Genomic DNA, 24,803 nt, shown 5'->3' with positions numbered 1-24,803 from the left:
CCAGAATATAGATCTCAAGGTTTATAACACACTTTCCTGTAGCCCTGGACTATCATCAGTTATTTTTACTTACATCCCCTAAATGTGCTACAGTCTAAAAGAATAATTTATATCCTTAGTACATTCCCATATATGTAATTTAAAATTGTTTTATTTTGCTATTAGGGTTCTGATAACTTGAGAATTACCATAAGCTATCAATTCTAATGATATAATTACTTTCAGAAAAAGGTTTATTACTTAGCCCATAAAAGAAAAAAGTGGCTGAGCACAGTGGCTCACATCTGTAATCCCAGCACTTTGGGAGACAGTGGTGGCAGGACCGCTTGAAGCCAGGAGTTCAAGACCAGCATGGGCTGTTAAGCAAGATCCCATGTCAGAAAATTTTTTTATAATGAGTCAGGCATGGTGGTTCACACCTGTGGTTCTAGCTACTCAGGAGGCCAAGGCAGGAGAATCACTGGAGCCCAGGAGTTCAAGGCTGCAGTGAACAAGGATCACACCACTGCACTCCGGCCTGGGTAACTGAGAGACACCCTGTCTGTAAAAAAATAAAAATAAAAAAGATAGATACTTGAACATACATACCATACCAATAATTTTTTAAATGGAAATATTCAATGCTGGTGAGTATGAGAATTGACAGGCTCTGTCATTTACTGAGAGTAAAAATATAAACTTTCTGAAAAGCAAAGACTTAAATGTAAAGATTTTTATTGCAACAGTTTTCACAATAATCACAACTGAAACAAAGTAAGTGATCGATAATAAGGACAGTTAAATAAGTTATAGTGAAAATAGGTAAACAAGCTATAGAGAAAAAAAATCTTATATCCATATGATGGGAAAATAGAACTTAACTACTTGGGAAAATGCATCATGTTAAATGAAAGAGCAGGACACAAACCTCTAGATATAGTACAGTTTATATTTGTAAATCTATGTGGTTCAAATAAAATGTATTTTAGAAAAAGACTCGATGAAAATGATACCAAAATGTTATCAGGGATTATCTCTGAGTAGTAAAATTTGGACCTATTTAATATTTTTCTTTTACTTGGCTGGATTTTTAAAAAATTATTATTTATCACTTTAAAAATATACACTTAAAAAGGAATTATTTTAAATATAAAACATTTGAGTGACAACTGGGATGTCCTTGTTCCAGGAGTTCCTGAAAAACTATAGAGAGTTATTAAATTGAGGTCTGATCATTCATCTAATGCCTTGTGCTTCTCAGTATACACAATTGAAAGGGACTGTCACAAGGACTTCGAGACACTCTTAAAAGACATACACACCTTTAGCAGGGAGCCTCATTACACAGAAAATAAAATTGAAACGTGTCATGTTTACTCATTCAAAAGAACGATAATAAAGTCTTTTATTTAAACTCCCTTATAAATGTGAATTGGGGCATATTTGTTCATTAGTTAAACACAATTGCACAGGCATGATTTTGAAATAGAATTAAGAAAGGCACTCTATGATAGCTAAAGAAGCTTGCCTTTGCTGAATTGGAGCATGTTCATCAAGAACACAGCACTTCTTTATTTTATATTCCAGGATACATGTGCAGGACATGCAGGTTTGTTACATAGGCAAACGTGTGCCATGGTGGTTTGCAGCACCTACCAACCCATCACCTAAGTATTAAGCCCCACATGATTTGTTATTTATCCTGATGCTCTCTCTCCCCCGACCACCCCACCCGCCAGACAGGCCCCAGGAACACAGTACTCCTTAAAAGTCACAGGCAGCATGCATGTCACTTTGTATGATTCTGCTTTATGTGTTTTGTGTGGTGGCTTCTTCCTTTGCTCTACATGACAGAAACGTGTGTACCTTGAGGCCAAGTATGTTCTACTTTAACTTTGTCCCTAAAAGTGCCCTGAACAGTTATGAATTCCCAGCATGACTCATAGAGACTCACTCCTGCCACTGCTCCAGTGCTCAGTTTGTCCTGGAATCCTGGGCCCTACCTGCCATGTCTCTCCTCTTCACCCCACAGTATAGCAAGGCTGACGGTACATTGGTTTATTGGAGCTCAGAGAGAGCAGACCCCGTGCAGAGTGGAGTGCACCTGCCTGTGGAGGAAGGTCTCTCTACATAACCAACACAGACTGCTAACTACCAGTCCAGGCTCGTCACTCACTTTCCTTTGGCACGGTTAACCCACACATCGGGCTTGTTCAGGCAGCACCAGTGCCTCCTTTTCATCCTCCTCACAGCCACACACCAGAGCTCCCTCTGCCCACTGCTGATTCATAGTGTCCCTGTCTTTCCCTCTCTTTCCCCCATCCCACTCTTGGTCTCAGATCAAAATGCTTCCAAACATTTCCTCAGAGTCATTCAGAGTTGGACTTTCCTGTTTTGTACTTGCCAAATGTTTCCTGAATTGGTCTCTCATTCTGAAACATGCTCCACAACGAATGTCAAAGAAAGCCATCTCTGCCCCCCTTAATTCAATTTTTTCCACATCTCTTGAACATGGTTTAAAAACCTGCTAAATTTCTTCCCATTTTTGCCCTATTCTCTCGCATTCTATCCCACCCCTCCCATTCTAAAACGCAGCAGGACCACCAGGTCACAAGGTAATACAGAACTCTCACTCACATCTCTTCAACACACTCATCAACACGTGGCTCAGCTGGATTTACATCATAATGGATCAAGGCAGACAGAGGCTACTTTGAACACATACAACATGGGGATGTAGTTTTTGTTGGTGCTGAGGTAGAGGTGGGGGTTTGGGAGGATGTGCTCTTTTTAAAGCCGTAATGTAGCAACCAGTATCTATAGCAGGCACATATTAATATAAAGACTTAAGAACAGAAAACCAAACACCGCATGTTCTCACTCATAGGTGGGAACTGAACAATGAGATCACTTGGACTCAGGAAGGGGAACATCACACACCGGGGCCTATCATGGGGAGGGGGAGGGGGGAGGGATTGCATTGGGAGTTATACCTGATGGAAATGACGAGTTGATGGGTGCAGCACACCAACATGGCACAAGTATACATATGTAACAAACCTGCACGTTATGCCCTACAACTTAAAGTATAATAATAATAAATAAATTAAAAAATATATATATATAGACTTAAGGTTTAGGTGTTCCATGTTTGTAATTATTTATTATTTGTTTGGCTTTTCTGTTTTGGCCTCTGCACCAACAAATCAAACATCACTTGTCTGAACAAATGACTGGTAGTTTCCAAAAGTTGCCCAGCCAACTTGAGACAATGCCATTTTGCAAAAACAGTAAATAAATATCATCCAAATGTGAGCAATCAAAAACAGCTACAAAGCAAATGTTACTGAATCCAGCAGTGGGGTTAAGTACTGGATAATGTATCATTCAGAATTCAGGAAAACAAATCAGGCTGACACAAGCCCCTCTCACCCCCAAAATGCCAGTAGAGTAAATGGGAACAGATAGCTAATGTTGGATAATTAAACATGGAGGAATTATAAACTCAAAGGGAATGTTCTTGGTGGAGGCATTAAGGTGTTTTCATTGCCCCACACAGAATTCACATCAGATGTGTTTGTTTGCTTTTCCCAGGAATCAAAAATGCTGTGCCCAGAGAAATGCCATGTTAGTTGAGTTTGAGAAACAAATTTTACCCAAACTGGCTTTGTACTAGGGTAGGACTCTGCACTTGATTTCTGCCTTTAAAGATAACTTATTAAACAAAGTTTCCTAAATTAAAAGATTGAGATTTCCTTCTGCCTAAAACATAATTAGAACCTAAAATGAAATGTTGGCTAATACCTAAAATTGTGAGAATATCTCTTCTGTAAAATACTTTTACAATTCTCTCTTTCTTAAGATTACCTACTACCACAATGATAATTAACCAAGTTTAAGCATGTGTTTTCTTGATTCTGAAAAGTCTGAATGTATTACGGCTCTGGATTTCTAAGTCTGGGCAGGGAAATCTATTAATTTTTAAGGATTCTAAGCAGTGGTTTTAGTTAATTTTACACAGAATTTGATAGAACTGTGGGATGGCATTTAACAAGTACATATGCATCAGATTAGATTAACTTGATAACCCGCTGCTCCTAAATTGTTACTAAAAATAATTACACCTAAACTCATCCAGAATACCATAATTTCATGAGATGACACAGCAGGTAAATTGGTTTCTCCAACTCCTACCTTCTACCAGATTGTTCTGTACAGAACAATCATGTGTCCAAAGACAGCCACCACTAGCAAGACCAGGAAGAAAGAAATTCTTATCACCCCTAATCAAGCAGATAAATTGTGTATGCTCCAAAGCATTCTTATTGAGGAGGAAAACTGAGGAGTTGTAGAATATGCTACAGTTACTGTTAGAAAAAGGAAAAGCCAGTCACCTGAGACTCTATACCCTTTGCCCCCCAATTCTCAGTATGCCACCTTTCACTTTCATCTCCTGAGTCTCATTTCACTTTCCTAACATTAGAGTTTAGGCACATTCAATTTTATCTTACTTTGGATTGTTATAAAGTCAATTAATTCTAGTCTTCTTCCTTTTTAGTTTATATAATAAGATAACACATGCTTATTCCAAAAACAAAATTTTAAGCCCAAACATAACTTTATAAGGTAAAAAGCAAAAACATCCTCTTTTCTCCATCTTGTCTCACTTCCTTAAGATAGCCACTGTCGGCTGGCCGCAGTGGCTCATGCCTGTAATCCCAGCACTTTGGAAAGCCTAGGTGGGGGGATCACGAAGTCAGAAGATGGAGACCATCCTGGTCAACATGATGAAACCCCATCTCTACTAAAACTACAAAAATTAGCTGATCATGGTGGCATGCGCCTGTAATCCCAGCTACTCAGGAGGCTAAGAATAGTTTGAACCCGGGAGTAGGAGGGTGCAGTGGGCCGAGATCGAGCCACTGCACTCCAGCCTGGCGACAGAGCGAGACTCCGTCTTAAAAAAAAAAAAAAAAAAGCTACTGTCAACAGTTTGGGGACAAAAGGTATATGTGTGCCTGTATGCAGGTTTAAACAAATGTATATAAATTTCTTCTAAAGCTTGTTTTTTCTTTCTTTCTTTCTTTTTTTGAGATAGAGTCTCGCTCTGTTGCCTAGGCTGGAGTGCAGTGGTGTGATCTCAGGTCACTGCAACCTCTGCCTCCCTGGTTCAAGCAATTCTCTGCCTCAGCCTCCCGAGTAGCTGGGATTCCAGGTGCCCACCACCACACCCAGCTAATTTTTGTATTTTTAGTAGAGATGGGGTTTCACCATCTTGGCCAGGCTGGTCTTGAACTCCTGACTTTGTGATCCACCTGCCTCGGCCTCCCAAAATGCTGGGATTACAGGCATGAGCCACGTTGCCTGGCCATTTTTTTCATTTAATATACAGCATCTTGATTTTTCAGCCAATGTACAAAATAGCTAGCAGACACACATTTATTGCATTTCTTCCTTTCCCTACAATGAGATTGCCAAATTAAGATTTACTGTCAAAGGAAGTAAAAAAAAAAAAAAAAACCTGTCAGCTTCATATTGCCTTCAATCTGTAACTGGTGAGGACAAAATGGTAAACATACACACATTAATATACATACATAATAAATACATAAATTACCCTACATGGCTAAATGTTAACATAAGTAATACATGTACATTGAAATGAAGTTAATTTTCAAGGGCAAGAAGCTAAGGAAGGCATCTGCATAGGTGGAGAGACTTAATGGGTTCTGATTAGTGAGGGACACCATGTGGAAATTTCCTGGGCTTTGGAGTCAGAAACATGAGGTCAAATCTAACTCTACCTCTTACTGATTATGCGGTTTGTGTAAGTTGCTTAACCCTTCTAAGCTTCCCTTTTGTCATGCACAGAACTAGGGGAAATACTTATCTTACAGAGATTTAAATATTAAATGTTTAAGATGGTGTCTTGAACATAATAAGTACTTAAAAAATGCCTTAATACTGTTAATAATCCAGACACCATATATGATGGAATTGGTGATCCCATACTTTCAACACCACAAAATACCTGTGAACTCTGGTTTTTGTCTTTGTGTTTTATTTGCCTTCATGCTTTTATATTTGTATAGACATGGAAAGTGCCTTAGAAATAAACTGCTGTAAACATAAAGGACACACAACTACTTAGTAGCTTTAATGCATTATTGAAGTAATGCTCTCTCCTCCTATTTCCCCAGAGCATCTTGCATTGGGCTCATTAACAATGTCCCATCCTTCCCCTAAGCAATCCTAAATTTTACTTACACCTTGTGATAAATATAAGCCATCTGACTACCACTAAATAACTGACAACATCCTCCACCTCTGCTAGCAGCTTGACGTATCAAAAGCCATGCTTCTCAAAGAAGAGGATCCTATCCTCTTTCACTTAACAAGGCTAAAACAGATGCATACACTTTTAGCTGGCTAGTGCCCACGACTTGGGGAAAGGACCTACCAAGTACACATCTCCTTTTATTACATATTTTAGTCAACTGTATGTCCACCTACCCTTCACATTTATCTATACTTAAGAGGTTAGATTTCTTTATAGCAGCATAATTTATAATCCTTTGGGTATATACCCAGTAATGGGATGGCTGGGTCATATGGTACATCTAGTTCTAGATCCTTGAGGAATCGCCATACTGTTTTCCATAATGGTTGAACTAGCTTACAATCCCACCAACAGTGTAAAAGTGTTCCTATTTCTCCACATCCTCTCCAGCACCTGTTGTTTCCTGACTTTTTAATGATTGCCATTCTAACTGGTGTGAGATGGTATCTCATGCACACGTATGTTTATTGCAGCACTATTCACAATAGCAAAGACTTGGAATCAACCCAAATGTCCATCAGTGACAGATTGGATTAAGAAAATGTGGCACATATACACCATGGAATACTATGCAGCCATCAAAAAGGATGAGTTTGCGTCCTTTGTAGGGACTTGGATGCAGCTGGAATCCATCATTCTTAGCAAACTATCACAAGAACAGAAAACCAAACACCGCATGTTCTCACTCATAGGTGGGAACTGAACAATGAGATCACTCGGACTCAGGAAGGGGAACATCACACACCGGGGCCTATCATGGGGAGGGGGGAGGGGGGAGGGATTGCATTGGGAGTTATACCTGATGTAAATGACGAGTTGATGGGTGCAGCACAGCAACATGGCACAAGTATACATATGTAACAAAACTGCACGTTATGCACATGTACCCTACAACTTAAAGTATAATAATAATAAATAAATTAAAAAAAAAAAAAAAAAAAAAAAAAAAAAAAAGAGGTTAGATTTCTAGAAAATCATGCACTTCTAGAAGGATTAGGGGAAATTTTGGCCACTATACTATCCAACCATCCTCTTTTCCATGTGAGAAAACAGGAAGATGTGACATGCCCAAGGACACACAGCTATTCAGATACCAGTTGAGATTACAACTTCAACTCTTTAAGTCTTTTGCACACTAATAAGCAAGGTATGTGTTCCAGTAGTTCTGTGAGGTGCTTATTCAATCTTTTTGGATGAAAAGAAACGTCGGTGGTTGCGAATGCATAAGGGTAATTAACCCACCTGTCTGTCCCTGTGGGGATGGGATTAATGAGGGGGAAAGTTGCGTTTGTAATTTTCTGCCATCTTACCTAAATTTGCAGGAAAATTGCTCTATGGGCAATAAATATGACTCAGAAAGACTAGCAACCCCCAGTAGTATCTCAAAAGGGCTCCAGAGACCTGTTAGACCAAGTGGAAGTAAAGCACGAAGAGGGGGATGTCTGCTAGGATGGCGGCAGGCAGGGGAGAGGTTTGTTTTTTTTTTTTTTTTCTGTATTTATTCACCTGGGAGGGCAGACGTTGTCAATTTCCTCCTCCTGCCACACAACTGGCCACGTCCTTGTCACTGGGGCTGTGTGGAGGTTCTCACCTCCTCCTTTCTCCCAGGGATGTTTACAGCGAAGGCGCAGGTCGGCCTGGGTTGAGGAGGACCCGGGCATCTGCGCCTCCCCGCACCCCCGTCCCCCCGTCCCCACCCGCGGCAGCAGCTGCGGGCGCCCGGCGAGGGCTCCCTGGGCAGCGCCTTTGTTTTCCCGACTCCAATTACGTTTGCGGAAGTGCTGCCAGCACCCGGCACGCTGGGGGCGCAGGCGGCAGCCTCCCCCAGCACCCCACAAAGATGACACCCGACACGGAAGCCGGGGGAGGGAGGGAGGGAGCGGCGAGTGAGCGAGGCCCGGAGCAGAGACAGCGGCGCACGCTCGTCTCCGAGTCCCGGCCACGAAGCCCCTTTCCCGGCAGCAGGTGTGCGCTGCTGAGGTGCCTCCCCGCCCTCCGGCTGGGCCCGTCCGGGGCGGGGGAGGCCAGGGCGGGTCTGCGAGCCCCTTCTCCGCACTCCGGGCCCGACTCACCTGCTGCGGCGGCGGCAGCGCTCAGCTGCGCGGGGCGCGGGGAACCCTGTCCCCGGAGCGCGGGGCGGTGGCTCGGGGCCCCGGGGAGGCGGCTGTCGGGGCAGCGCGCACCATCCCGGGCTGCTCGCGCGCTCCTTGGGGGCTGCGGCGGGCTGGGCGGGGCGCGGCGAGGGATGCGGACCGGGTGGGGCCACGGAGGCGGAGGGCCCAGCGCTCCCGCCGGCGCGACCTTCTCTCCCGCTGCGGCTCCTCCTCCTCCCCGGCCCGGGCCTCACAGTCGCCGCTGCTCACTACCGGCTGGACCCGTTTCAGGGCCGGGCGCCGAGGACCGGCCGCCAGGTGCAGCGCTCCGCCTCCTGCGGCGGCGGCGGCGGCGGCGGCGGATGCGTCGACCGCCCGCTCCCGGCCTCCAGCCCGCCCCGGCGGCCCCGAGGGACTCCTGAACCCAGCCGGGCCGGGGGAGCTCGCTGAGTAGGCGAAAGCACTGGGCGAGGCTCCATCCCTTCCCCACTCTCCACCCCCCCGCCCCCACGCGGCTCCCGCTGAGCCCCCAGGCAATGAGTACCGGCCAGGAAAGGTGGGGGAAAATGTACTAACATCCCTTATTCTTTGAGCACCTTTTAAGTGGCACACACAATGCTAACGTGGTCAGTGCGTTATCTCCGCGTCTGTCCCTGGTTGACCCGGGAAGGAGGAGCCGGCGGGGTGAGGAAGACAAACGATCTGTGAGTTTCGGGGCTCACCAAGAAGGGGTAACCCTGAGACGAATGCGCCCTTTTTCAGGAAGGTGCTACTGGCACCTTGCTGAAAAGCCAACCGTGTGTGTCGCACTAAGAATATAATTAAAATTGTATTTCTAGTTAAACACGCAGAGAGTGGAGGGAGAGTGGAGTATTCACTTGGCAAGTATGTCTGTGTGCCTGTGATGGACTTTGGGGGATACCACTCGTGTTCTTAAGGAGTTTATGGTCTTGTTGTGGCAACGACAAGAGTGACGATGGTAGGTAACGCTTCTAAACGTCGATTATGTATGGGGCACTGTGTAGGTACTATTTGAGCCTTATAACCCTATAAGTATAGGAAACGTTATTCCCATTTTACAACTGAGGAAAGCCGAGGCTGAAAGTTAATGTGACCTGTCCAAAGTTACTAAACAGCGAAAGGGAAAACAGTCTTCCTTTATCTCCAGGCTTTAAGCTCTTAACCATGAAATCATACTAATAAGAATTTGATAGGCCCTGAAGTTTCCGAATTTTGAGTCCCTCTTTAGGAGGAGTAAAACAATTACAAATACGAAGTTTCTGGGGCCCCTCCCTGAGCTTATGAAGGGTCCCTGAAGCTTCAACTGCAATAGCCTCATGCTAAATCCACTTTCAATATTCACATAGATATTGATTGACATGGTGCCGATCATTTCTTTCTCCAGGCATTTCTTTCTCCTGTCAGGAACATGAGACACAGGTCCCCTCCTTGAAACTCTTCCCTTCTCTTCTTTTGGTGTCCCACAAGTGTTAGATTTTTTCCTCCTTGAAACTCTCCCCTCCTCTGCATTCTGTGACCCACAAGTCTTGGGTTTTCCTCTTCCTCTCCGACTACCCTTTGCTCCACTTGAGTTTCAGTTTTCCGTGGGTTTTGTTCCAGGCTTTCCTTTCTTCTGATTCTGTTTTGTTTTGTTTTTTTTCTGCGAATGCTCTCACTCCTTGGCTTCAATCTCAGAATATTTGAGGATGCTTTCAAAAGCCTTCTCTTGGGGTCCGCTTCTCTCCTGAGGGCCAGATCCGTAAGGCCAGTTGTCCGGTGGGATGTGTCACAGGTACCCCAACCTCACTAAGTACCACATCAATGTTCCTACTCGCTTTTTTTTTTTTTTTTTTGAGATGGAGTCTCACTCTGTCACCCAGGCTGGATTGCAGTGGCACGATCTCAGCTCACTGCAACCTCTGCCTCCTGGGTTCAAGTGATTCTCCTACCTCAGCCTCCTGAGTAGCTGAGATTACAGGCACGTGCCACCATGCCTGGCTAATTTTTGTGTTTTTAGTAGAGATGGGGTCTCACCATGTTGGCCAGGCTGGTCTCAAACTCCTGACCTCAAATGGTCTGCCCGCTTCAGCCTCCCAAAGTGCTGGGATTACAGGTGTGAGCCACTGCGCCTGGCCCCCACTCACTCTTGCTTCTGGGTTCCCAGACTCTGGGGTCCCAAACAGCCATCCACCCAGTTGTATAAGGCCCTTTTTTTCAATGCTCCTTTCACCCTTATACCCATGCCTGTTGTATTAGTTACCTATTGCTGCTGTAACCAGTTATCATAAACTTTGTGGATTAAAACACACATTTATTATTATCTTACAATTCTGGAGGTCAAGAGTCCAAAATGGGTTTTAGTGAACTAAAACCAAGGTGATTACAGGGCTGTATTCTTTCTGTAGGCTGTAGAGAAGAATCCATGTCTTTGACCTTTTTCCCACTTCTAGGGGCTGCTCACATTCTTTGGCTCATGGACCCTTCCTCCATCTTCAAAGCACACCACTCTAACCTCAGCCACAATCCTCGCATTACGTTTTCTGATTCTGACCCTCATTACATTGGGTTCACCTTCATGATCCAGGATAATCTCCTCCTTTCAAGAATCTTAATCCCATCAGCAAAGTCCATTTTGCCAGGAAGCATATTCACAGGTTCCTGGGATTGAGACATGGACATCTACAGTGGGCCATGACTCTTGTCTATGACACCCAGTCAGATGCCAAACTCTGGATTCCACCTTTTCAAATATCTCTAGCACCTGTCCTCTTCTCTCCATCCCTGTGCTATTCTAATCTCTGTTATCTCTCCTTTGCTTATGGCAACCATTTCTCTGGTCTCTCTGCCTCAAAATGTTCTCTCATCCAATCAACTTACCACTTTGCCACCAAAGTAATATTTTATTTTATTTTATTTTATTTTATTTTCCTTTCTTTTCTTTTTGACAGGATCTTGCTCTGTCACTCAGGCTGGAGTACAGTGGTGTGATCATAGCTTACTGTAACCTCAAACTCCTAGGCTCAAGGTATCCTCACACTTCAGCCTCCCAGATAGCTGGGACTACAGGTGCATACCACCACACCCACCCAAGTTTTAATTTTTTTTGTACAGGTGGAGTCTCACTATGTTTTAGGAGAGGAGCAAGGTTGGCTGGTAGCACAGCTAGGAGGTACAATACAATGTGAAGGGTGCCTCATGGTGTTGCACAATCCTATGAGACAGCAAAGAAATTACATGGTAAGGTGTTTGTAAAGATTATTTTGGTGCTGGGCGTAGTGGCTCATGCCTGTAATCCCAACACTTTTAGGAGGCCAAGATGGGCAAATCACTTGAGCCCAGGAATTTGAGACTAACCTGGGCAACGTGGCAAAAACCTCATCTCTTAAAAAGTACAAAAATTAGCCAGGTGTGGTGGCATGCCTATAGTCCCAGCTACTAGGGAGGCTAAGGTAGGAAGATTGACAGAACCCGAGAGGTCAATCTCCCAACCTTAGCAGTGGGCCATGGTTACACCACTGTACTCCAACCTGGGTGACAGAGTGAGACCCTGTCTCAAGAGAAAAAAAGAAAAAAAAGTAACTGTAACCAGTAGCAAGGAGAAAGGTTAACAACGGCATAGACCACAGTGGTAGTGGCAGGGATGGGGAGAAACAGATGGATTTGAGAGTTTGGGGAAGTATATGAGCATACTTGGTGATATGTTGCATGTGGGAGACAAGGGAAAGGAGGTGCTAAGAATGACTCACAGGTTTCTGGCTTGAGCAACTGGGGAAGATTGTGAAAACCTTTACTGAGAGGGAGGAGACTGTGGGAGAAGCAGGTTGGAATGGAAAAAGGAAGAAAGAGTTCACATTTGACTCAGTGAGTTTGAGATGCCTGTGAGCCTTGCAGGTGGAGCTGTGAAGCAGGCAATTAAACTTGAGTCCACAGCCCAGAAGAAAGGGCTGGATTTGGCAGTCATCAGTATTGAGGTACTATTTACAGTCATTAGACTGAAGGGGATGACTCAGGAAGAGAATAGACTCAGAGAGTCCAGAGAAGGGCCAACATTTACCAGTTGGTGTAGGAGGGGAAACCAGGAAGGATCAGTCAGAAGTAGGAGGCAACTTAGGAGGATGTTGTCACCGAAGACTATATAAGAGTTGTTTCAAGCAGGGGTAAGTGGTTTGCACTCTCTCGCTCGTCCATATCCTAGATAAAGCATGATGTCCTCCACAGACTGGCTTTATCGCCCCTCGGTGGCTTCATTTACCATGTGCCTTCTCTATCATGGTATCTACCATATACTATTGTAATCATTTGTTTAATTTCTATGCTAGATTGTAAGCTCCTTAAAGACAGGGGGAGGCCGGGTGCGGTGGCTCACGCCTGTAATCCCAGCACTTTGGGAGGCCGAGGTGGGCAGATCATGAGGTCAGGAGATTGAGACCATCTTGGCTAACACGGTGAAACCCCATCTCTACTAAAAATACAAAAAATTAGCCGGGCATGGTGGCGGGCGCCTGTGGTCCCAGCTACTTGGGAGGCTGAGGCAGGAGAATGGCGTGAACCCGGGAGGTGGAGCTTGCAGTGAGCTGAAATCGCGCCACTGCACTCCAGCCTGGGTGACAGAGCGAGACTCTGACTCAAAAAAAAAAAAAAAAAAAAAAAAAAAGGGACAGGGAGAAACTCTGTGTTGTTCGATATTTGTATTATTTAGCATAGACAGTAGTCCATTGGAACAGCCCATATACAGTGGTTTAAATTTTTTTTAAAAGTATAATTTTCCCTCATATAAAAGTTTAGGTAAACATATGTAACACACCTGCACATCCTGCACATGTTCCCTGGAACTTAAAAAATCATACAATAAAATAAAAAAGTTTAGGTAAATAAGTGAGCCCATGGTGTTGGGATTCAAGATTTATGCTCTTTTGATCTTGTTGCTCGGTCATCAAAACCCAACATGGCTGCCCCAACTCTTACTGTCATGTGCACATTCCAGCCATTGGGGAAGGGAAAGGCATTTTCCTTCCTTTTAAGAACATGGGCCAGGTGCAGTGGCTTATGCTTGTAATCCCAGCACTTTGGGAGGCCAAGATGGGTGGATCACCTAAGGTCAGGAGATCGAGACCAGCCTGGCCAACATGGTGAAAACCCATCTCTACTAAAAATACAAAAAATTAGCCAAGCGTAGTGGTGGGTGCCTGTAATCCCATCTACTTGGGAGGCTGAGGCAGGAGAATCGCTTGAACCCAGCAGGCGGAGGTTGCAATGAGCTGAGATCGCACCACTGCACTCCAGCCTTGGCAACAAGAGTGAAACTCCTTCTCAAAAAAAAAAAAAAAAAAAAAAGGAAAGAAAAAGAACATGACCAGAAATTGTACATATTACTCGTTTAAATTCTAGTAGCAGAACTTGCTCATATGACCACATCTATCTGCAAGGAAAACTGAGAAATATAGTCTTTAACTCAGTAGCTGTGTACACAGATAAAAATTCTATGACTGTGAAAGAAGGGAACAGACACTGGGTGCAACCAGCAGCCCTGATATACCATTGTAACTGTATCATAGCGCCTTACTGTTGGAATATGCTTGTAGAGCATAGAGAAAGGCAAGGAAGGATAAACACCCTACTCTTGACATTAATTACCTTGGGGGGAGGACATGGAAGGGGCATGGAGGGAGAGTTATAAATTATTAATTGAATGAATGGATGGATGATAATAAATAGATAAATCCAATGGTGACAATAGTGATAAGGTGAGTTCTTTTTAGCCCCCTCTCCCACCCTCCCTCCTCAGCATTGGCTTATGAAGGAAGAGGGATTTTCACTAGACCAAAAAGATGAGTTATGTAAATAGAAGGAAAGAAGGCTAATTTATTTAAATCTTTTATTCTGGTATCTTTTTTGCTTAATTCTCTTGAGTTTTCCAGGGGGGTGATCACATTAAACTATAAACAATGATACTTTAGTCTCCTTTCCAATATTTACATCTATATTTAAAATCTTACTACATTGATAAAATAATAGTAAATATTGGTGATAACCAATAATTGTTCCCTTTCTTACTACTTTCTTTACTACAAATATCTCTATTGCTTTGCCACTGAGTATGAGGCTGGCTATTGTTTTGACATAGCTATTTTTCACTAGGTTAATCAAGAATCTTTCTATATATGGTTTAATAAGAGTTATAAAAATTAGTAATACATATTTTAACATCGTTTCCTTCATTTACTTTCTAAGATTTTTTTTCTTGTTCAATCCCAGTCCAGTTCCACATTATGTGGTGTTTATTGTCTTCGATTTATGGACTTAAATGGCAATAAATCTACTTTAGTGAGACAGAGAGTTAGGCCCTGGATATACAAGCATAAAATCAGGTTCCTTCCATCAAGAGGCTTGTGATTTACTAACAGGGACGTGTCTACAAATAGATCAGTTATAATTAACATAATTATAATAGTAGACAACATATGCTACGAGTGGTACACAGATTAACTTTTCAAAAATATCTCTTCCACCACGTTCCTCCTCCCCTAAGAAAAATCCATTTGGTCCCTATGGCTTAAAGCAGATAGTCCAAAATCTTCAATCAAACACTAAGTTCTGCCCATTGCATCCTCTCAGCATTGCTGTTTCACCTACCCTGTCCCTACACACACCACTCCAAATCAGGACCTAATGCAGCTGTCTCCATCGTGGCTCCCCTGTTTCCAACCTTGCACCTATGTAATAGTAAGCAAGGCACTTCAAATGTGTCTCAGTTATGTGGTTAAAAAAAAACAATTAAATTATATTTTAATTTTTTAAAACTTTTTAGTAGAGTATAACATACATACAATAAAGTACACACAGATCATGAGTACAATTGAGTTACAATAAATATAATAAAAACTGTGTAATCACCACTAATTGCAAAACACTGAACATTACTAGCACTCCAAAAGGTCCCCTTGTGACTTTTACAAATTACTACCTCTTTCTTTCTCCCCAAAGGTAACCATCATTCTGATTTCTAACCCCACAGAGTAGTTTTGCCTGTTTTTGAACTTTATATAAGTGGAATCGAAGAGTATAAAATCTTTTGTGTTTGGTTTCTTTCTTTTTTTAAAATTAGAGACAGGGTCTTGCTATATTGCCCAGACTGGTCTTGAACTCCTGAGCGCAAACAATTCTCCTGCCTTGGCCTTCCACAGTACTGGGATTACAGGCGTGAGCCACCACACCTAGCCACTGCACCTAGCACTGTGTATGATTTCTGGTATAGTTTAGATGTCCCCACCCAAATCTCATGTTGAAATGTAATCCCCAGTGTGGAAGGTGGGGCCATTGGGAGGTGTTTGGGTCATGGGGGTGGATTACTCATGACTTGGTGCTGTCCTTGTGATACTGAGTTCTCTCAAAATCTGGTTGTTGGCTGGGCATGGTGTAATCCCAGCACTTTGGGAGGCCGAGGCAGGCGGATCATGAGGTAAGGAATTCAAGACCAGCCTGGCCAACATGGTGAAACACCATCTCTACTAAAAGCACAAAAATTAGTTGTGCATGGTGGCGCACGCCTGTAGTCCCAGCTACTGGGGAGGCTGAGGCAGGAGAATCATTTGAACCTGGGAGGTGGAGGTTGCAGTGAGCCAAGAACGTGCCACTGTACTCCAGCCTGGAAAAAAAAAAGATCTGGTTGTTTAAATATATATGGCACCTCCACCCTCCACCCTCCCCTTGTTCCTGTTCTCACCATGTGATACTGGGGCTCCCCTTTTGCCTTTCACCATGACTGTAAACTTCCTGAGGTCTTACCAGGAGCTGAGCAGATGCTCAGATGCTGGCACCATGTTCCCTCTACAGCCTTCAGAACTGTGAGCCAATTAAACCTCTTTTCTTTATAAATCACTCAGTCTCCAGAATTGCTTTTCTTTTCTTTTATTATTTTTTAAATTATTGTTTGAGACAAGGTCTTGCTCTGTCACCCAGGCTGGAGTGCAGTGGTGCAATCATGGCTCACTGCTGCTTTAACCTCCCAGGCTCACATGATCCACATACCTCAGCCTCCAATGTAGCTGGGACTACAAGTGCACCACCATGCTGGGTAATTTTTTTTTGAGAGGGAGTTTCACTCTTGTTGCCCAAGCTGGAGTGCAATGGCGTGATCTCAGCTCACTGCAACCTCTGCTTCCTGTGTTGAAGCGATTCTCCTGCCTCAGCCACCTGAGTAGCTGGGATTACAGGTGCACACCACCACACCCCGCTAATTTTTTATATTTTTTGTAGAAATGGGGTTTCAGCATGTTAACCAGGCTGGGCTTGAACTCCTGACCCCAGGCAATCCACCCGCCTCGGCCTCCCAAAGTGCTGGGATAACAGGCATGAGCCACCGTGCCCAGTCTTTTTTTTTTTTTTTTTTCAGAGACAAAGTTTCACTATGTTGCTGTTGTCCTGGGCTCGAGGGATACTACCACCTCAGTCTCCCAGAGTGCTGGGATTACAGGCAGGGGCCACATGCTTAGCCTCAGGTATCTTTATAGCAATGCGAGAATGGCCTACTACAGTTTCTTTTGCTCAAAATTTTATTGCTGTGTGTAGTTATTTCATTTTCAGTATACAAACATTTCACTTTATTTTCTTTTATTCTCTCGTTGATGGATATTTGGATTATTTCCATTCATTGGCATTTACAAATAACACTGCTGTGAACATCCTTGTGCTTGTCTTTGGTACACATAGGTATGAATTTCTATTGTATATGCCTAGAAGTGTAATAGCTAAGCTATAGGATATGCAGGTTTTCACCTTTGTTAGTTAATATCGAACAATTTCCAAGGTGTTTGCAAGAATTTATACTCTTGTTGACAGTTCTCTGTTTCACATACTTGCCCTCACCTTATATTGTCAGTATTTTTTTCTTTTTTTAAAAAAATATTTTTAAATAATTTATGCTTATTAATTTTATTAATAAAAATAAATTTTTATTCATTAATTTTAGCATTCATTAGAGAATTTACAAGGACAGTACATAGAATTTCCACACATCTCTCATCCAGCTTTCTCCAGTGTTAGCATTCTACCATAGAACAAGCATCGCATCTAAGAAATTAACATTGCTACCAATACCCTAGCAAAACCCCAATTCAAACCCTATTTGGATTTCACCCAGTCTTTCTACCAATATCCTTTTTCTGTTCCAGGATCTAATTCAGGATTCCACTTAACATTTATGTCCTTTTAGTCTCCCTCCATCTGTGACAGCTCCTCAATCTTTCCTTGTCTTTCATGACCTTGATACTTTTAAAGGATGCTGGTCAGGTAGCTTGTAGAATGACTCTCAATTTAGGTTAACTGATTTTTTCTCATGGTTAGATCAGGGCTACATATTTTTGGGAAGAATGTCACAAAGATAATGTGCCCTTCTCAGATCATGTCAAAAGCACACTCATCATATATTCTATTACCTGCAATGTGAATCTTAATCCCCTCACTGAAGTTTTGTGTACTAAGTTTCTTTACTGTAAAGTCACTGTTATGGTTTGAATGTTTTTGTCCCTTCTAAAATTCATGTTGAAATTTAATCCCTAATACAACAGTCTTTAGAGGTGGCGCCTTCAGCGGGTGCTTAAGCCATGAAGGTTCCACCCTCATGGATGGAATTAGCGCCTTATAAAAGGGCTCAGGGGGCAAGTTAATTTGTTCCATCCCTTTCTGTCCTTCCCTCCCTTCTGCCATGTGAGGATGCAGCACTTGCCCCCTCCGGAAAATGCAGCAACAAAACACCATCTTGGAAGCAGAGAGCGGTCCTCGCCAGACACCAAATGCTCGTACCTTAATCTTGGACTTTCCAGCCTCCAAAACTGTGAGAAATACATCTGTATTATTTACAAATTACCTGGGTCTCAGGTGTTTTGTTATGGGCAGTTGAAACAGACAAAGACCAGTCACTATCTTTCCCTTTATAATCAACAATATTTAGGAGGAGACACTTTTGATGTTCTGCAAATATGCTATTACTCCTTAAATTTTTATTTTAGCATTCTTTGATTGTTCTTGCCTGCAGCTAACATTACTGTGGTATTCTAATTGAGATTTTGTGTTTTCTTCATTCCTTTTATATTTGTTAATTGAAATTCTTTTGTACAGAAAATTTTTTCCCTTTTCTCTATTTATTTACTTATTCAATACTTGATATTTGTATGAAGTCATGAATACTTATTTTATTCTTTGACTTAAAATCTATTACTTTTATTTTCTTGCTTAAATTATTCCAGCTTTTGCCATGGTGACTCACCAGGATGGAATTTGTTCTCTCAGGATGGAATTTGAGTCTAGTTTTTTAATTTCAGCAGAATTTTAAACTTACAAACAGGATAATTTTGCTGTGGATTTTATCAAAATGTCTTTGCAAATTAGTCTTCATATGACTTACATTGTAAAACTGTTTTTAAAATTTTGGTAAAATACACATAACATAAAATTTATCATGTTAGCAATTTTTTTTCTTTTTTTTTTTTGAGATGGAGTCTCATTCTGTGGCCCAGACTGGAGTGCAATGGTGTGATCTCGGCTCTACTGCAAGCTCCGCCTCATGGGTTCACGCCATTCTCCTGCCTCAGCCTCCTGAGTAGCTGAGACTACAGGTGCCCACCACCATGCCCAGCTCCTTTTTCTGTATTTTTAGTAGAGACGGGGTTTCACTGCATTAGCCAGGATGGTATCGATCTCCTGACCTCTTGTTCTGCCCACCTCAGCCTCCCAAAGTGCTGGGATTATAGGCATGAGCCACCACACCCAGCCCATGTTAGCAATTTTTAAGGTATAGCTCAATAACACTAAGTATATTCACACTGTTGCACAAAAATCACCACATTCCATCTCTAGAACCTTTTCATCTTCCCAGACTGAATCTCTGTGTTCATTAAACAGCAACTTCCTATTGCTTCTTCCCCCAAGCCCTTGGCAACCACCATTCTACTTTGTCTCAAGATTACCTTAGGTACCTCATGTAAGTGGAATCGCACAGTATTTGTCCTTTTGTGTCTGGCTTATTTCATTCAGTATGTCTTCAAGGCTCATCCATGTTGTAGCATGTGTCAGAGTTAAATTCTTTTTTAAGGCTGATAATGTTCATTATATGTATATACCACATTTTGTTTATGTCTGTGTCTTTTTCACATGCCTATTTATTTATATTTTTAAGGAGTGTTGACATCACAAGATGCCCTGCAACAACACTGGAATCAATCACATCTCCAGAGAACCTTGGTTCTTTTTATTAGAAATGAACTAAATGTGCTCATTATAACTGAGGTATCACTGCTTCTAGATCCATTCAGTGGACAGAGGAGAAAATTTGTGTGTGTACTAACTCATTTATACATACATATCAATATTTATTTCGGTACCTCCCTAACTATATATCATTAAAAACAAAACAAAACATGAGTTCATGCTAATACCTCCAACTCCAGTCCAGAATCATAGAGTTTATTCTTACATTCCCTCTTTGATTATTTATAACTATTCTCTATCAGTGAGAAGCCTGGCTTGCATTGTCTGCAGAATAAGTATTTGTTCAAACCTAGTATACACATCAAGTAGTTTCAGAGTCGTTCACCAATACCTCTGTGTGAAACAAATTTGCCAACTAGAGTACTGTGTTTTGGAATAAATTTTTTTTAGCTTTACAATATCCAGTCAAAACACTGTTCTCCAAAGTTACATAGCTCAGCTCCTTTCTTAACCTTCCAATGTAGTCATTCATGTGTAATGTAATTGGATTCATCTGTAATGCAATTAGATTCATTTGCCAAAGTTCTGCATTTCATCTCCTACTTTTTATTTGCATACAATACAATTCAATGATGCTGGTTGGTGTATTGTTCCATGGATTGTGAAAATGCACTGTCTCTTAATGAGTTAGTATATACACAAATTTTCTCCTCTGTTCACTGAATGGATCTAGAAGCAGTGATACCTCAGTTACAATGAGCACATTTAGTTTGTTTCTAATAAAAAGAACCAAGGTTCTCTGGAGATGTGATTGATTCCAGTGTTGTGTAGGTTGAGGAAGAGGAGGAAGAGGAAGGGTTGGTATGGTTTCTCAGGAGTGGCAGAGGGGGAGGAAAATCTGCATGTAAATGGACCCACACAGTTCAAACCTGTGTTGTTCGAGAGTCCACTATAAATGGAATCATATAAAATATAGCCTCTCAGGTCTGGCTTCTTTCACTTAGCAATATCTGTTTAAGGTTTATTAATATTGTATGAGACGGTAGTTTATTCCGTTTTATTCCTTGAGCAGTATTCCATTGTCTATACAGAACAATTTTTTTATCCATTCACTGGTTGAGGATATATGGGTTGTTACCAGTTATTGGTTATTGTTAAAATCCTTCTGTAAACATCTGCATATAGGTTTTGTGTGAACAAAAGTTTCCAATTCACTTGAGCAAATACCTGAGAGTGGGACTGCTGGGGCACATGGTAAGTATTTGTTTAAGTTTGTAACAAACAGCCAGTTTTCAAAGTAGCTGTAATATTTTTCATTCCCACAAGCAATACATGGCAGTATCAGTTCCTCTGCATCTTTACCAATACTTGTTGTTTTCAGTGTTTTGAGTTTAGTCTTTCTAATAGGTGTACAGTGGTATGTCACTATGCTTTTAATTTGCCTTTCCCTAATGACTAAAGATGTTGAACATCTTTACATGCATCATTTGACATGTATCTCTTCTTTAGTAAAGTGTCTGTTCAGATCATTTGCCCATTTTTTATGGTGTTGTTTATATTCTTATTGTTGAGTGTTGAAGGCTGTTTACATATTCTGGATACAAGTCCTCTACCAGGTATGTGATTTGCAGATGTTACTCCAAGTTCATCGCACGTCTTTTCATTCTCTTTGGCAGAGCACAGTTGTTTAATTATTATAAAGTTCAACTTAACATTATTTTTTAATTTTATGGGTTATGGTTTTGGTGTCATATATAAAAGATGTTTGTCACATCAATAAAATTCAAGGCTGGTTCTTTGAAAAGATCAATAAAATTGGTAAGTGTCTAACCAGATTGGATAGGGGATAAAGAGAGAATATACAAATTACTAATACAAAAAAATGGGAGAGAGGATATCATTACAAGGATAATAAGAAAATATGAACAATTTTAAGCTAATACATTTGTCAATTTAGATGTAGCACACAAATTCCTTCAAAGACACAGACTATCAAAGCTACCTCAACAAGAAATAGATAACATAATAGAAATATGCACATATCTATTAAAGAAATTGAATATGCAGTTTAAAACTCTTCCACAAAGAAATCTCTAAGCCTAGATGGCTTTATTAAATTCTACCAAACATTTAACTAATAAATAATACCACTTCTGAATAAATACTTCCAGAAAATTATAGAAAAGGAAACTCTTCCCAACTTAACTTGTGAAGTTTATGAATTTAATGAGTTTATGAATTCATTACCCTGATTGCAAAATCAGACAAAGATAGTATAAGAAAACCTGTCAGGGCCAATAGCTCTCACATGGATGTAAAAATTCTTAATCAAATTATAGCAAAGTTGAATCCAGCAATATATTTAAAAGCATAACACATCATGATCCACTGGGTTTATCTCATGAATGGAAGCTTCAAAAATCAATGTAATTTACCATATTAACAAAACAAAAAGATAATATCATATTATCATCTCAATACTATAGAATGAGCATTTGATAAAAATCCAGTGTCTCTTCAAAATTGAGCTAGAGATTCTATTTAATGTGATGAGGCAAAAATAAATAGAATCTACATGAAAAGGAGAAAGTAAAGCTTTATTCATAGATAATATGTTTATGTGGCAAGTCCTCAACAATCCACAAAAAAGTTTGTAGAACAAATAGACCTAATAAGTGAGAGTATCAAGTTTGCAAGACACAGAATTCGATTTAAAAATCAAGTGTATTTTTCTGTATAGACAAAAAACACAAATTTAAATTTATAAAGCATATTTTACGTGTTATCAAAAATACCTGTACACTAAAAACTATAGTTGAAAGAAATTAAAGAAAACCTAAATAAATTGAAATGATTCATTATATTACCAGATTAGAAGCCTAAATATTATTTAAAATGCCATTTCTTTTCTTTTTTTTCCTTTTTTTTTTTTGAGACGGAGTCTTGCTCTGTCACCCAGGCTTGAGTGCAGTGGCGCAATCTTGGCTCACTGTAACCTCCGCCTGCCAGGTTCAAATGATTCTTCTGCCTCAGCCTCCTGAGTAGTTGGGACTACAGGCATGCACCACCATGTCTGGCTAATTTTTGTATTTTTAGTAGAGACGGGGTTTCACCATATTGGCCAGGCTAGTCTCGAACTCCTGACCTCATGATCCACCCGCCTCGGCCTCCCAAAGTACTGGGATTACAGGTGTACCATTTATTTGCCAATTTACAGATTAAACATAATCCCGGTGAAAATCCCAGCAAGCTTATTTGTAGAGACTGACAAGCTGATGCTAAAATGTACATAGAAATTCAAAGGGTCAGCTGGGTGTGGTGGCTTACACTTGTAATCCCAGCACTGTAGGAGGCCAAGGCAGAAGGACTGCTGAAGTCCAGGAGTTTGAGACCAGCCTGGGCAACACAGGAAGACCCTGTCTCCACAAAAAATTTAAAAATTAGCTAGGCATGGTAGCATGCACCTGTAGTTCCAGCTACTCTGGAAACTGAGGTAGGAAGATTGCTTGAACCTGGGAAGTTGAGGCTGCAGTGAGCTATGATTGCTGTACTGCACTCCAGCCTGGTGACAGAGTGAGATCCTGACAAAAAAAAGATAAAAGGAATTCAAATGTTCTACAATATTCAAAGAAACTTTGAAAAAGGTCAAAGTTGGAGGACATATACTGTCCAAATTCAAAACTTATTATAACCTACAATAATCAAGATACTGTAATATTAGTATAAAGACAATCAGAGAGATCAATGGAATAGAACAGGGAGTCCAGATATAGACTTACACATATATCAATTGATTTTCAACAGAGCTACCAATGCAATTCAATAGAGAAAGATAATGTTTTCAACGTAAGTGCTGGGACAAATGGATATTCTTATTTAAAAAGTAAAGCTCAATTTTACTTCATGCCATATATGAAAATTAACTGAAGGCTGGGGCAGTGACATGTGCTTGTAATCCCAGCTACTTGGGAGGCTAAGCTGGGAGGATTGCTTGAGCCCAGCAATTTGAGACCAACCTGGGCAACATAGCAAGACCCCTATCTAAAAAAATGTGCAAAAAAATTATAGACCTAAATATAATAGCTGAAACCATCAAATTCCCAGAAGAAAACATAGGGGAAAACTTGTTACCTTCATCAAGCTTTCTTAAATAGGATGTAAAAACATAACTATGAAAAGAAAATAATCAATACATTGGACTTCATCAATATTAAAAATGTTTGCTTTTCAAAATAGTGTTATAAAAATGAAAAGGCAAGGCACAAAAAGGGAGAAATTAATTTTAAACATACATCCAACAAATGACTTTTATGTAGAATATGTAAGAACTCTCACAACTCAACAGTAATAAGACAAACAACAAATTTTATTATTTTGTTTAAAAATGAACAAAAATTTTTCAAATTCACATGAAGACGTATCTGATTGTACATAGCAACTTTATTTGTAATAGCCAAAAACTGGAAACAAGCCAAATGTCCACCAACATGTGAATGGATAGGCAAATTGTATATTCATACAGTAGAATACTACTTAGCAATAAAAAGACACTTCACCAAAGAAAACATATTGATGGCAAATAAGCACATGAAAAGTTGTTCATTATCAGTGATCATTAGAGCAGTATTTTAAACTGGGCACAATTTTGCCCCTACACCCCAGATACGTTTGGCAGTGTCTGGAGACATTTTTGATTGTCACAACTGGGGAGTGGGTACTTTTAAATGGCAAAAACTGCAATTACTTTTGCATCAGCCTAATAGCATGTAGTGAGTAGAAGCTGGGGATGCTGTTAAACTTCCTACAATGCACAGGGCAGCCCCTCCCCACAAAGACTTGTTTGGTCCAAAATGTCAATAGTGATAAAGGTGAGAAACCTACATTAGGGAAACACATATCAAAACCACAATGAGATACCAGTACATATGAAGTAGAATAGGTGAATAAATAAATAGGTAAATAAAAGGCAGCATACCAAGCGATGAAGAGAATGTGGAACAAATGGAACCTCAGACCAAGCTGGTGATTCTACCACTTTGGAAAAGAATTTGGCAGTTTCTTGAAAAGTTTATCATAAATCTACCCCAGCTAGTCTACTCCCAGGTATATCCCCAAGAGAAATGAAGGCATATGTTCACATGAAGATGTATATGAATGTACATAGCAGCTTTATTTGTAATAACCAA

General features: G+C 41.0%; 1 protein-coding gene across 4 annotated transcripts in view; it reads right to left on the bottom strand.

Annotated features, from left to right (window-relative positions):
- The window catches only part of MFSD6 (major facilitator superfamily domain containing 6), an 88,296-nt gene extending 79,595 nt beyond the window's left edge, over positions 1 to 8,701 (bottom strand). For 2 of the 4 annotated variants that reach the window (XM_074009589.1, XM_015432499.4), the window contains exon 1: positions 7,826 to 8,701. The gene's annotated coding sequence lies outside the window, so the exon portion shown is untranslated. The remainder of the gene's footprint in view (positions 1 to 7,825) is intronic. The other 2 variants (XM_005573760.5, XM_005573759.5) reach the window with 1 other exon arrangement.
- Positions 8,702 to 24,803: the final 16,102 nt, after the last annotated feature.

The sequence above is a fragment of the Macaca fascicularis genome, chromosome 12 (assembly GCF_037993035.2).
Source record: "Macaca fascicularis isolate 582-1 chromosome 12, T2T-MFA8v1.1".
NCBI classification, from domain to species: domain Eukaryota; kingdom Metazoa; phylum Chordata; class Mammalia; order Primates; family Cercopithecidae; genus Macaca; species Macaca fascicularis.
Note: the sequence above shows the minus strand (reverse complement) of the source record. Positions and strands in the feature narration are given on the sequence as shown.